The sequence below is a fragment of the Lissotriton vulgaris genome, chromosome 4_1, assembly GCF_964263255.1.
Source record: "Lissotriton vulgaris chromosome 4_1, aLisVul1.2, whole genome shotgun sequence".
NCBI classification, from domain to species: Eukaryota; Metazoa; Chordata; class Amphibia; order Caudata; family Salamandridae; genus Lissotriton; species Lissotriton vulgaris.
In genome coordinates, this window is record NC_141691.1 from 1,202,032,996 (window position 1) to 1,202,046,927 (window position 13,932).

A 13,932-nucleotide genomic window follows, 5' to 3' on the forward strand; every position below is an offset into this window, starting at 1 on the left:
TCTAAATCCTAATAGAGTTGTCATTAGGAGGCACGCCCCCAGCAGTAGGTAGGGTATAAAAGTCATCCACCTAGAAGATCATCCAGCATGTGCTGACCACCCAGTAGGTGCAGTGCAACTCCCTTCATCTTCATGGCCCACCAATACTTCTTCATGGCCTTCCTTAATCCAAAATCCTTGAACAGGGCAGACTTATGTACTGAATGTCTTGCCTCCAGGAATGAATCTCCCCATAGGATATTTGCTTTAGGGTGCTTGGGCTTCAGATCTTACCTTGTCTAAAGTCTGATGCCTATAGCCAGGAATCAGTCCCTGTTTGCTCTCTAAAATAATACTCCCCTCACTCCCAGAGCATTTTATGTCCTCATTCGAATGGTCAATCACTTCAGCGGGTTGCCATACAGACACTCAAAATAGTCAAATATTATTAACCAGGGCACACAGTAACCACAGAAATGCAAGGCCTCCCATAATTGGTCGAATGTGTACCTACAATTATCTGGGTGACGGGTTGAGCATTTGTTGCAGCAATCAGAGCTGTCTCACAGGAACTTTAGGGCCATACATGGGACTGGGAAGTCTTCCTCCAACTCAGCCCCTCTTGAAGTGAATTTTGTCAAGTTCCTAAGCTAATTTCTCTGGATTAGTGGCAGCCAAGTAAAAGGACTATAACTATTGCACCATATATATTAAATCTTAAATCAAATTTAATTTATGGAATGGAAATCTATGAGTGGTATACATTTTGTAATTGTATCCAGCTAGCACATATTTTAAGGTTGTAGTTCAACACCTGGCCAGAGTATGGGCCAATTAAGAAAGGCAGGTGAGTAATCAATGAATCATCCACCAATAACACCCTCTTCAACGTATACATGAGCCCCCTCGCGACCATCGCACGCCAACACAACCTCAACATCATCTCTTACGCGGATGACACTCAACTAATCCTTTCTCTCACCAATGACCCCAGCACCGGCAAAACTAACCTACACGAAGGAATGAAAGAAGTTGCCGAATGGATGAAACAAAGCCGTCTAAAACTGAACTCAGACAAAACAGAAGTCCTCATCTTAGGTACTTCCCCCTCTACATGGGACGACTCCTGGTGGCCGGAAGCCCTCGGAAAAGCACCCATCCCGACAGACCACGCACGGAACCTAGGCGTCATCCTGGATTCCTCACTCTCAATGAACAGACAAGTCAGCGCCGTATCCTCTTCCTGCTTCAACATTCTTCGCATGCTCAGAAAAACATTTCGCTGGATCCCCTCCGACACAAGGAAAACAGTCACCCACGCTCTGGTCACAAGCCGACTGGACTTCGGAAACACCCTCTACGCAGGTACTACCGCAAAACTCCAGAAGAAACTCCAACGAATCCAAAACGCCTCAGCCAGACTCATATTAGACATCCCACGCAACAAACACATCTCTGGTCACCTTAAAGACCTCCACTGGCTACCCGTCAATAAGAGGATCACTTTCCGACTGCTTACCCACGCACACAAATCACTCTACGACATCGGTCCAGAATGCCTCAACTCTCGACTGTCCTTCTACACCCCCTCCCGACAACTACGTTCTTCCAGCCAAGCCTTCGCCACTGTACCACGCATCAACAAGACCACCATGGGAGGCAGATCCTTCTCATACCTGGCTGCTAAAACATGGAACTCACTCCCCGCTACCCTTCGCCTCACCCAGAACCACCTAGCTTTCAGAAAGCAACTCAAAACGTGGATTTTTGACAAGTAATCCTCCTCCCCTCCTAAGCGCCTTGAAACCCTCTGGGTATGTAGTGCGCTATACAAATTTTATGACTTGACTTGACTTGACACTTCTCCCTTGCTTTAAAGGAGTTCCATAAAGTAGAGGGACTTACTGGGTTAAGTTTCATTGGCTCTTCCAGAAGTATCTTGAGTAAGTGAAGCTCACACTCTTATCATTGGTCTCTGGGAATACATTTGCACACTGTGGCAATACAAGTTCTTGGGGTATTCTTTTTGTTGTTCCTCTGAGAGGGGTAATTTTTTCCTTGTTATCCATTGAGTGTTAATTTGCTATCTAAGTGTGGCTGTGCTCTGGGAGTATGATTTCTGTCATTTTGGTTCGGACAAGGGATAATGTGTGAGATCGCTCTGACCCAGCTCAAGTTTTACTAATTAATGATGAAAGGACTCATCAATCCAAAAGTACAAATCATTTTTACACCAAGTAGCCAACCTAGGACAGTAGATTACCCATTTCTTGGAAAGGATTTAGTTGGTCTATTTTCTGAACTCTACACATAAATTTCATGTTCAGCCTTTCTTACACAGTATTATAAGGTATACCAGGGTATCAACAGTGCAAGCTTTGCTAACACAACATACGGGTGCAGGGCAGGTGGAAGCTGCTCGCATTTCAACCCCCACCCCACATAGTACACACAAAAGAACAATACAGCAAGCAACAGTTCATGCTTTCTAACTCTCAGAACCTTCATAGTGATGCTTTCGTGAGTTGGACATTTTGTCACCCAATAGTCCTTTTCCCTCACCAACTACACACACCTGGAGGACCACCTGATTGTTTGTGAGCCATCATTATATCATAAAGTGACGTGGACTCTGGCCTCCTGAGGATATAGCCAAGGTTTTGAGCAATATAGTTGATAATCACCTCGCATTTCTTAATTTGAGCTGGAAGAAATGCAGAACCTGTTGCGTGCGATTTTAGATTCTGTATGCATTTCCCGATTCATGCCCTTATATAGGTTTAATTCACATTGCCCTTATATAGGCATAGGAATCCAGTCCTTATTTAGGCATAGCCCATGCTAACCAAATACAGGCATAGCTAGTTACATCCGTTCATCTACATCACAACGAGTTCTTGGAAAACCAGACTCTTAAGCCATTAGGGACTTCCCTAATGGCTTGGATATTGATTTCTCCAAGAACTCATTTATTATGCATGAACATCTATTTCTTAGGGGTTCATTCATGACATTCATATGCCCGACTTTTACGTCAATACTGGCATTGCTAAACGCCTTCAAGGTATAAATATGCCTTCACTTGCTATGGCAAAGCACGGTGTGGTTTGGTGTAGTTCGACTACTTACTTGCACAACGCAGCTCGCTACAGCAAGTGCCGAAGGAAGCCAACTTCCCAGCTGATGCACAGACTAGAATTTGTCATCCTCCTGCCGAGATTCCAGCTCCAGTGTTTCTGACTTTCCTTGTGGGGTGTTGGGAAATCGAGTCCCGGGAAAGAGAGACCAACCTCTCTCACCCTAAGGTATGGAGCTGATTAGAACCTAGAGAAACCTATGGCAATTATTGGCAAAACTAAACCTATGCTAAACCAGCACCTACGTCTTCCCTCGTACTAGACCTAGGTTAGGTACACTGGGGTAGGCGTATTTTAGAAGCACCAGTTGAGTATTTTAGCCTGAGTAATCCACGTATCTACTTTTCTATATGTCATAGCAACAGACAATGCTATTACAGTATTATTTTATATTACTGTTTGCACTGTACTCATTATACTAACGATTGTAGCAGTTCATATCTCTTGCACGAGAAAGAAGACTGTTCAATAAATCCTTTTAATTGAAACGCCCATCTCTCTATTTCTGTGCAACTCTGTAGAAATGAAGCATGCACGATTGACTGAGTGAAATTGTTATCTATTGTTCCCGCAACTCTGAAAATATTATTCCGACTCTAAGGGAAACAAAGTTGTCATGTTTATGCGGTTGGCAGAGACTAATCCCTTCTTGTTTATTCAAAAAAGTTTCTGGTGACATCTGAGTTAGCTGGCAAAGAAGATTAATAGAGGTTATGACAAAAAATTACTTATGAGGGCAGAACAAAAAATCAATAAAGTAAATCATGTAGACACACTGAAAGAATTACCCAAAGACAGTAATAAGGATGACAAAATTAGAGTTGTAACAGGCTACAATAACTGGGCACATGTATTGCGGAGTAGCCTTTACAAACATTGGCACCTACTACGAACTGACTTGACTCTCAAAAAATACATAACAGAAAGACCAACCATAACATATAGGAAAGGTTCCTCACTTAGAAACATATTAAGCCCTAGTTACCCCACACCAAAAACAAGGGACACATGGCTAACCAGACACACAGTAGGATTCTTCCGCTGCGGACAATGTATCACATGCAAATGGGCATGCAAAAAGATGACAGAATTTGAAGGACCTGACAAACGCAAATATCACATCCACACAAATATCAACTGTCTAACTAAATTTGTAGTATATGCCTTGGACTGCAAATGTGGCAAGAGATATGTGGGTAGCACAATCAGGCAACTAAGGTACAGGATAAACAAACACATAAGGGCAGTTAAACAGGAAGACATGAGATATCCAGTTGCTGCTCATATGTCAATCTGTCCAGCTCAAACACAAAACCGCTCCTTCAAATTTTTCGGTATTGAATATATGCCAAAAAACCCAAGAGGTGGTAACAGAGAACTATCATTGAGAATGAGAGAAGCATACTGGATACTAAAATTACGGAGTGTTGACCAGGGCCTAAACATAGACCACGAGCTACACTAATTCTTAGGCACCTAGACAACATACTGACGCTCACTACAGACATGACCCTAGACATGCCTAACTAAGAGGGAACAGTGTTCAAATCGCTCTAAACAAGGACCAGAAAAATAGATTTTAATGATGTTCTGATATTATGAATGCAACATTATGTAACTATTATGTTCTATGTCACCTACTATACTGTATGTGTAATATGATTATGCTAATCACATCCCTTGTAATGGAAGGAGAGACTAATTAGGAGCACCATCCTTTGAACATAATCAACAACAGAGCACGATCGTACTGACCACCAATCACTTAATCACGTAGCACTTGGATCCAATTATAGATATAACAATTGTTAATAAGAGTTATTCTTGACACTTAATATAGTCACTAAGTCTTTATGCACTACAACAGGCCATTAGACGACTATAAGATAAATAACATATGTATGTTACTATTCTGGGTAAGGAGAGAAATATACCTTTCCAAATCGGTCGGCTTTACACGGATTAGTAAAGCTTCAGACGATATAACATTAGAGAGGCACTCCAATATGGCCACAGTAACTACATATTCTGCTGGGGGTATAAGCAGGATGATTCGCATCTCGCGAGACTACTACGCAATTAGCCCCATACGTGATTAAGTTTGTACGAATAATAATAGGCTAATAGACAGCTACAAGGTAATAACAGATGTTCACTTTAATTCCATTTTTTTGTGAGGAATATAAGTCCTAAACCGTATGCTTTACATAGACTAGTAAAGCGTGATACGAAAAATATCTAAAGCAGACACTCTAAGATGGCCGCAACAGCGATACACTCTGCTAGATGATGCTCGAACTTCTCACGCGGCTCTCGCGAGACCACGCGATGAGCCTCAGACACGAACGGGAACTTACACGATAGCTGGTGAATTTAAAATAGTGTATTGAAACTACGCCGTAGAACCGGAGTCTTACTGGAGGACCGGGGACGAGTGAAAATACCAATCAAATGGCGAAAGGTAGGCTCAATAATGGCTTCTATGTTCTTAGACCAGATCATAGATATCTCACCCAGATTCAAATAACAATACTTGCACAATATAGCTCGTTTCGGTATTTTAGCACATTATAACGTATTGTCTCACGCTGACTTACCGCACAACAATACTTTCACAATATAGCCCGTTTCGATATTTAAGCACATAATAACGTATTTATGTCGTACTTCGAAGTAGAGGTTGCCGATACTTCAATACAAGATTAATAATTGTCTCGCCGATGTGCATTAGCTCTATTCTGGCTTCATTAATCTCAGTTTCCAAACAATTGAATCTGCCTTACATAAAATGTACCGTTATCCTTATTAAGGAGTTATACTCCTGCGACGGAGCGCATGGCAGATATTTGACACCATGACTATCTCTAACACAAAATTTGGTACTGTTTTACATCAACTTGCAGCACTTGGGAGTAGGTCTTATCGACACCACAACTAGAGGGGTACTAATTAATTTCAACCCGATGTATCGTAGCTTTAATATGGGCTCAGAGGTTTCATAAACGGGCTTCTCCACTAACACGAGAAACTTCAATAATAGTGAGGAATCCTATCTTACTCCTACAGCCATCCAAAAGGAATAACAGAACTAGGAAGCAACACACCCTGACTTCCTTATGAACCTAATTACAACGCCAAGATCATCCCTAAAAGAAACCCACTGCGGGTTGGAATTATCACCGCAAAATAAGTAAGTGATGAGAATAGTTGTACTGACAATGCGATAAGTATACCTAGAGCCAAGCTAAATTCTATACTGATGATTTATTGAAAATCTCTTTTTTTATTTTTTTTAAATATTTTTATTGAGAGTTCATACCGGTAAATACATATTCATAAATGCGTACATAAATACATAGATAGAAGCATTACATTATACCGTCAAACGAAAAAGCAGAAAGAATACTAAACAGTACAGAGTCAGTTGACATGTTAAATATCTACACAGCCAGTAAATCATTCATTTGTAGTTTTGCTGTCCTCCAAGTAGCCACTGGGGCCCAAAGTCGCTTGCCCATATCCCTTAGCTTCGCTCCCTTTAAATAATATAATGCTTCCTCAATATTATGTATACCCAACATTCTACACAACCACATTTGAAAAGTTGGGGCTTCTGTATCCTTCCAGGCTGCGCTAATTAAAATCCTAAGGACTGCTACGGAAATAAAAACTAAAGCTTCGGCCTCAGTACTCATATTTAATTTCACATCACAACCAATTATTATCAAAGTTGGGGATAGGTTAATTTTGACGTCGAGTAGCCCCTCTAAAAACCGTGTTATTTCAATTTTAATAGTTTTTAATTTTTCACAGCCATAGAACATGTGTATAAGATCTGCTGTACCATTTCCACATCTGGGGCAGTTACTATCTGTCGCTTTCCCCCAAGAGAATAATTTTTCGGGCGTATAGTATAAATTAAATAGAGTTTTGAAATGTTGGGCCCTGAGATTCGAGGAACGCAGAAACCTCTTATCCATAGCTAACGCTTTATCAAGGTCTATTTCGGGATCTCCCAATTTTTTAGACCATGTGGTTTCAATTTTTATTGAAAATCTCATCATATTTACAGATACGACTGCGTTACCAAAGAAAGAGGAATTTCAGGGAATTTGATTCACTTTCACCAGTTATTGTGCATGCAACGTTCACATCGACAACCATTCTATTTTCACACCGACCCAAGAAAATAAGTTCCATAGTCAACTATATCACATCCCAAACACTAAAAGATTTACTAGTAGATGCACCAATCACAGATATGTCTATTCTGCATGTGGTCTCTCCGTCTTACTATGAGTTCATAGACCTACTGAATACAGAGGTACATTATGTGTTATATGAACAATTAAATATTATTATATGTAGCTTTACAGTTTTCAATGAACTAAGTGAACTGACTAACCACCACCCAAGATGCTTTAATGCACAGTACTAATGCTTATCAATGACCCAACTTGGACAATAACTAATGGATAACAGTGTGATGAATTAACGCTGAAACAATGGGACTTTGTATTAGGTCCTAAAACAGTATTGTATGTTCTTTTCTTTCACCTATGCAGCCTTGAGAAACTCGTGGGTTACATTCCCAATACGACGAAACACGTGTTGGCTGTGAAAGTCCAGGAATAAACTTCATAAGAAACAACCGGACCCTATGAACAAGAGTCATTTTCTGAATGCAAGAATGATGAATGTATAACTCTGAAACACTAAAAAGGACTTGATATTTTACGTGTGCCAGGGAGTTTTTGTTACCTCTGAGTTAGCTGGCAAACAAGATTAAGTTTAATGTACTCAATAGAGACATACTGACCTCAGTTCTATGTCAAATCTATAGTGTATGTTATTCCAATATGCAGAGCCTATTGGGATACAGGAACTACACTACAAACCCTAAAAGGTGCAACACCATATTCAGTGCATACAGTCTCAGATGTGCAGCTATCATTGTATCCAAGGTTGTCTCAGATTCAAGATCACATGAACATTCATAGATGACAGCTACTCCTTCAGCCTTGCATTCAAGAGGAAGAACTTTTGTGATCTCTCTCTCATGCTCTCTCTCTCTTTCGCTCTCTCCTGATCTATTTGTGTGGCTTTTTGTCTGCCTCCCCTTTTACAATAGCAGTATCTGTGAAATGGTGGTGGGGGGGAGAGGCATACAAACTTGGGTAATAATAAAAAGGTGGAAGGCCGCAAGATGTTAGCATAAAATGGGTTCAGTTATCTCCCTAGAGAAGTGTGATGACAAGGGAATGATAGGGCGGGTCAAAGCAAAATCAAAAAGAGGCTGTAGGGAGAGGATACATTGTAATTGTAACCATACTTTTATAGTGCAACTGCCACCCTGAGGGTATCCTGGCGCTTTGACTCTTCCTGGCCTGACACACGAAAGCAAAGTTACACTGCCCTAGGAAAGAGATAGGCTTTCAATCCTTTCTTAAAGGAGGTAAGTTCAACAGCACTCCTTAAGGCCAAGGGAAGGGAGTTCCAGAATTTGGCTGCAGTGTATCCAAAGGAACGGCCGCCCATCCGTAACCTTTGAATTCTGGGCACCACCACCAGACATGATGATGAAGATCGCAAAGGTCTGGCTGTCTTGTACCATGAAAAAAGTTCCTGCAACCGGACAGGCCCCTGCCCATGGAAGGCCCTGAAGACTATGCAAGATGCTTTGAAGCCGATACGCTGGTGGACAGGCAGCCAGTGAAGATCTTTTAACGCCAAGGAAGAGGAAGCCGAGCGCAGCGGAGAGAGGGCCAACTTAGCTGCCATGCTCTGAATGCGCTGCAGCTTACCAATCAAGGTTCCAGGGGCACCTAGAAGAAGTGCGTTACAGTAATCAAGCCTGCTAAGGATGATACTGCTCACTACCTCTGGTCTGGCTTGAGTCGGAAGCATAGGGAGAATTTTACACAAAGTGCGAAGCAACATCATGCATGTAGCAACTGTTTTGTTGACGAAGGCATCCAATTTGGTCCAAACATGACGCCCAGGTTGTGCGCGGAACCTGCCACCGCAATGGTACCCTGGAAGAGAGGAGGCCAAAAATCCATAGGCAAAGGGTGAGGGATGCGATCCACGGAATAGTGCAGCACCTCCGTTTTGGAGCTATTGAACTGGAGGGAATTAAGGCGCAACCAGTCCACAGTAGCTGTCATGCAATGATGGAAAGTCTCCTGAGACACGGCATCACTGCCTTCGAAGGAAAAGATAAGCTGAGTATCATCTGCATAATTCATAACTGAGATACCAAATGATTTGATCAGCCTGACCAAAGGGCGGAGATAAAGATTAAATAAGATAGGGCTGATTGCAGACCCTTGAGGCACACCTTGCCCCACTTTTCTGATAGCAGATCTATAGGGTGGCAAGGCCACTACCTGATGCCTATCATGCAAATAGGAGACCAGCCAATCCCGGGCCGAGCCAGCCACCTCGACTTCCTCCAGTCTGCTGATGAGAATATCATGGCTGACCGCGTCGAATGCGGCCGACACGTCGAGCAGCACTAAAAAAGCTGCTTGACCAGAGTCGACACACGAACGAAGGTCATCTAACACAACCACCAGTGCAGACTCAGTGCCATGAGCTGGCCTGAAGCCGAACTGGGCCACGTCCAGGCAGAGGTTGGACTCCAAAAAACTGGACAGATGTTTAGTGACCAGCTTCTCAAGGATCTTAATGGGGAAGGGGAGCAGCGAGATAGGCCGATAGTTCACCGCACAAGTAGGGTCCAGCGTTGCCTTCTTCAAAAGAGGAGAGACCACAGCCAATTTCCAAACATCGGGAACAGTGGCGGTGCTGAGGGACTGACAGCACATGGCATGGAGAGGGGGAAAGAGTTCCTCCTGGAACACCTTCCAAAATCTATGAGGATATAGGTCCATGGGAGAGCCCAAGGACACGCCATTGGCCAAAAGGCAGAAATCCTCAAAGGAAGGGGGAGGAAAGCTATCTAGCCGTACCTGCCTCACCTCTTCTACAGGGGCCTCAGAGGTAGATAAAGGAGCCGAAACAAGCAAAGGCTGACGGGTGGTAGCTGGGTTACACAAATCACTCAGAATGGTGGCGATTTTACCCTCAAAAGCCGCTGCTAAAGAGTCAAATAAAGACTGAGACGCCGGGATATTATTAGTGGCACAGGCAGGATGCGAAAAGTCCTTGACGATTTTAAAAAGGGTCTGGGAATTATTCGCTGCCTGCAACATCATCTCCTCAAGGAACTTGGCTTTAGCGCACTTAATTTGCGCTTTGTAGTCCAGAAGGGCCTGTTTGAAAAGTACTTTATCTTGCACTAAATACTGCTTCCTCCAGGCTCTTTCCGCCTGCTTACATCACAGTTTCAAATGGAGGAGATCTTTCGAGTACCAGGGCATGGCAGGTTTGGGCTTATCCCTTGCTTTCCTCAAAGGGGCCACTTTATCCAAAGATTCAGTAATAAGTTGGCATAGACTCACATAACTTTCTTTCACATTTCCTCCCAAGAGAAAGCCCTCTGCTAACAGTGTAGGAAGGCTAGAATGTTTCAAAAGTCTGGACCATTGCCTACTAAGTTTAGTGGCTCCCATGTTGCCCCCCCCCCGCAAAGCGCCAGCGGGGAGAATTAGGGAGAAGTGGACAAGAGCATGGTCTGTCCAGAATTGGGGAATTATGTCTCTAATCATGACCTGATCATTATCCGCAAACACCATGTCTAGGACATGACCCTTTAGGTGAGTCTGGGAGAGCACCAGTTGCTGTAGATGTATATTACAGCAAGCCTGGCACAGCTCTCTATAAGCTGAATCCAGGGGCCCATTTGCCCAAAGGCTAAAATCCCCCAGAACTAATAGTCTGGCATGGGTGTTGAAAAGGTCATACAAGAGATCTATCAGCTCAGGTAGGGCTGACAAGGCATTGCCAGGGGGTCTGTAGCATAGCAGCCCAGAGTACAGAGCACCCCCTTGGCCATTTAAGGAAAAGCCCATGAGTTCAAAACCTTGGACTTCCTTGAGCTCCAGCTGAAAAAGTGCCAGTGTATCCCTAAAGATGAATCCAATGCCCCCACCTCTATTCCCAACTCGGGGATTATGTTTAATTTTATAACCCGAAGGACAGGCCAAACCCAGTTCTACAACACTATCGGCTCAGTTCTACAACACTATCGGCTCTGGTCCACGTCTCTGTCAGAAAAAGCACATCCAACTCATAAAATTCAATGAGGAGTGCGATTTCCACATGATGCTTACTGAGAGATCTAACATTCAGCAAGGCACAAGATAGCGTCCCCGGGCAACTGTTGGTGGCGTCTGGCTGGCATCTCAGATGGAAGCGCTGATCGAGTTGGATGAGCTCATCTCTGGAATACACTAGACGAGTAGGGGTGGAAGAGGCAGCATGGCCGGCGCTGGTCGCGACATGTGTGCGAACGGGCGCAAACGGGCTTACCTCAGGCGCACTCCGGCGCGCCAGCGGCGCGTCCGCTGCGCGCTTGAAGACTGGACATCTTAAATAGCCGTAAACGCGGGAGTCCTACGAGGGAAGCTCTAGCCCCCCAACCAAGATGGCGCCCGGAAATCGGCACCCACCTGGTTTCCCCACTCAAGATGGCAGCCTAAATCACCGCGACGCGGTAAACACGAGCCCTGAAACGCCCTAAATCCCACAAAATACGGGGTGAGAGACAATTATTGTACGAGGTAAGATTCTTAAACTAATTATCACCCCCAAGAGAGCAGAAGTGAAAAATAAGCGCCTGTATTCAAAAGTCAGCAGCGCGATAGCGCGATGGTGCTAGAAGTTTAAAAGTATTAAAACACAGCAGAAGAGCAAAGTATGCGAGCGCGCTGCAGTCAGTAGAGTCTACCTGCCAGCGAGGGAGATCCTATTTTAAAGACTTCTCCAGACGTGGGAGTCCTACGAGGGAAGCTCTAGCCCCCCAACCAAGATGGCGCCAGCATGACAAGGTGATGAGGGATAGAGAGAGCGCAACCATATTTAAGGGTAACAATTGCGACCAACCAAGGGGAGGAAAGTAGGCAGGCAGGTATAAGCCAAAAAGGGAGGGGGATCAAGCTCAGACACATAGAACCATGGGGCATAATGAAACAAAAGCAGAAGGGAAGAGGGAGAGAATAAAACACACCATCCATACTTGCGCTGAGTTGGTGTATGAAGGAAACATCTTTGACCCTGAGAGCATGACTTCCAATTATGGCATGTCATGTTTACATTATTACACAACGAGCTACATACCACTGCATGATGGTGAAATACACGTGTACAGCAAAGGTTAGTGTGCACTACCACATGCTGCTTCTTTGTGGTCTATTCAAAAATAAGAATTTCTGTGACTGTGTAAGCATATTTAATGGAATGTAATCGACTATGTGATGAAAGTATTACCTACTACATGCCAGAAAATCTACAGTGCACTGCAACAGTTTCTGCTTAATGCTGCTAAAGTGCCACAATGCTGAATGAAAAGGATGCAAAATATGCAATGTTCAATGTTATGCTTTGCTTATTCAGAAAAGGTGCGATGCATAATTTCCCTATACGATTAAGGAGAATCCAGTTGTGCGTATGTGAAGGCATATACAGGTCCCATGGTAGGAATTTGAACATTGATTGTATCAGTGAGCTGTGGAAGGAGTAGAATAGTTTGCATGGTGCTATCAGTGAAAAGGATGGGTGCTAGAGCTTGATGGTGTGAGAGTAGTGTCTCGTCTGGAGTGTGTCTAGTGAACAGTGCTGGTTACCTAGTATACCTTAGTATACCTTATGTCAAACAGAACTGTCAGAGAAGTTATTCTTTCCAACAGTCAAAGAGGAAGTCAGTAAGCTCAAGGACATGACTGGTCTGCAATGGGAGTGACTTGCTGTTCTCAGAGATGATGCAAAGAGGGTGACTGGGATCGTGGCGGTTGGCCCGCTGGGCCACCATATTGACAGAGGATCTGCATTGTTATTCCGTGGCAGATGCTGTTCGACTAATGTTTTCAGGCTGAATAATTTAAAGCCAATTGTAAATTTTCTTTGCAGTTCTGAACTGTATTTTCCTGTGATGTGCATTAACAATAAAAATGTTTTTTTACTTGTTCTAAGGGCAGCTCCCTGTTAAGAAGCACCTGTACTCGTTGATTAAAATTATATGAAAATTTTATTTTAATTAAACATTTTTATTGCAAGCATATGATGCATAGTTTATGTAGTGCCACTTTTTATTGTTTTCCTTTTATTTTCTAGGCATGCTTGAAATACATTTTTTTTTCCAAAAACATAACCTCTGCACCAGCGTGCAATGGCTAGAGCTATGGCTTTGCCAATACTTGTTATTGTTGATATCTTCTCCTATCTTCACATACATGCGTCGTAACCCTCCTTTCATCGTTCCTTGTGTAACTGAGACACACTTTCCTTCTCCTTTGTGGAGTTAATCCTTTTTTTTCTATTCAACCTTTAACAGGTAAAAAATATCTATTCGGTATGCAAATGATTTAGCAAGCGATTTATAGATTGGGCCCAAAAAGTGAGTCTAAAATTAAACGCGCCACTCCTTGTCATGGCCTAAAAAATGTCACTTATGATCTGTAAAATTCAACATTTCACCACAAATATCCATGATAGAATTCTATTCTACTTTGCTAAGCTGTAAGATATATCTTGTTCTGCCAGACATAGACTGGAGCGGACCATGGCGTAGTCTATTGTAATACTAAAGGTCAAGTGTCTTTAGTCCACACAGTCAGCACATTATGTAAATGAGAAAGCCCAAACTGCAATACTTTAATGTAGCTTTAGCTGGGAGAGCGATGCTGAACAGAAG

General features: G+C 43.1%; 1 protein-coding gene across 1 annotated transcript in view; it reads right to left on the minus strand.

Annotated features, from left to right (window-relative positions):
• LOC147723040 (molybdenum cofactor sulfurase-like) overlaps window positions 1-13,932 on the minus strand; it is a 577,064-nt gene that overhangs the window by 36,923 nt on the left and 526,209 nt on the right. The window lies entirely within an intron of this gene.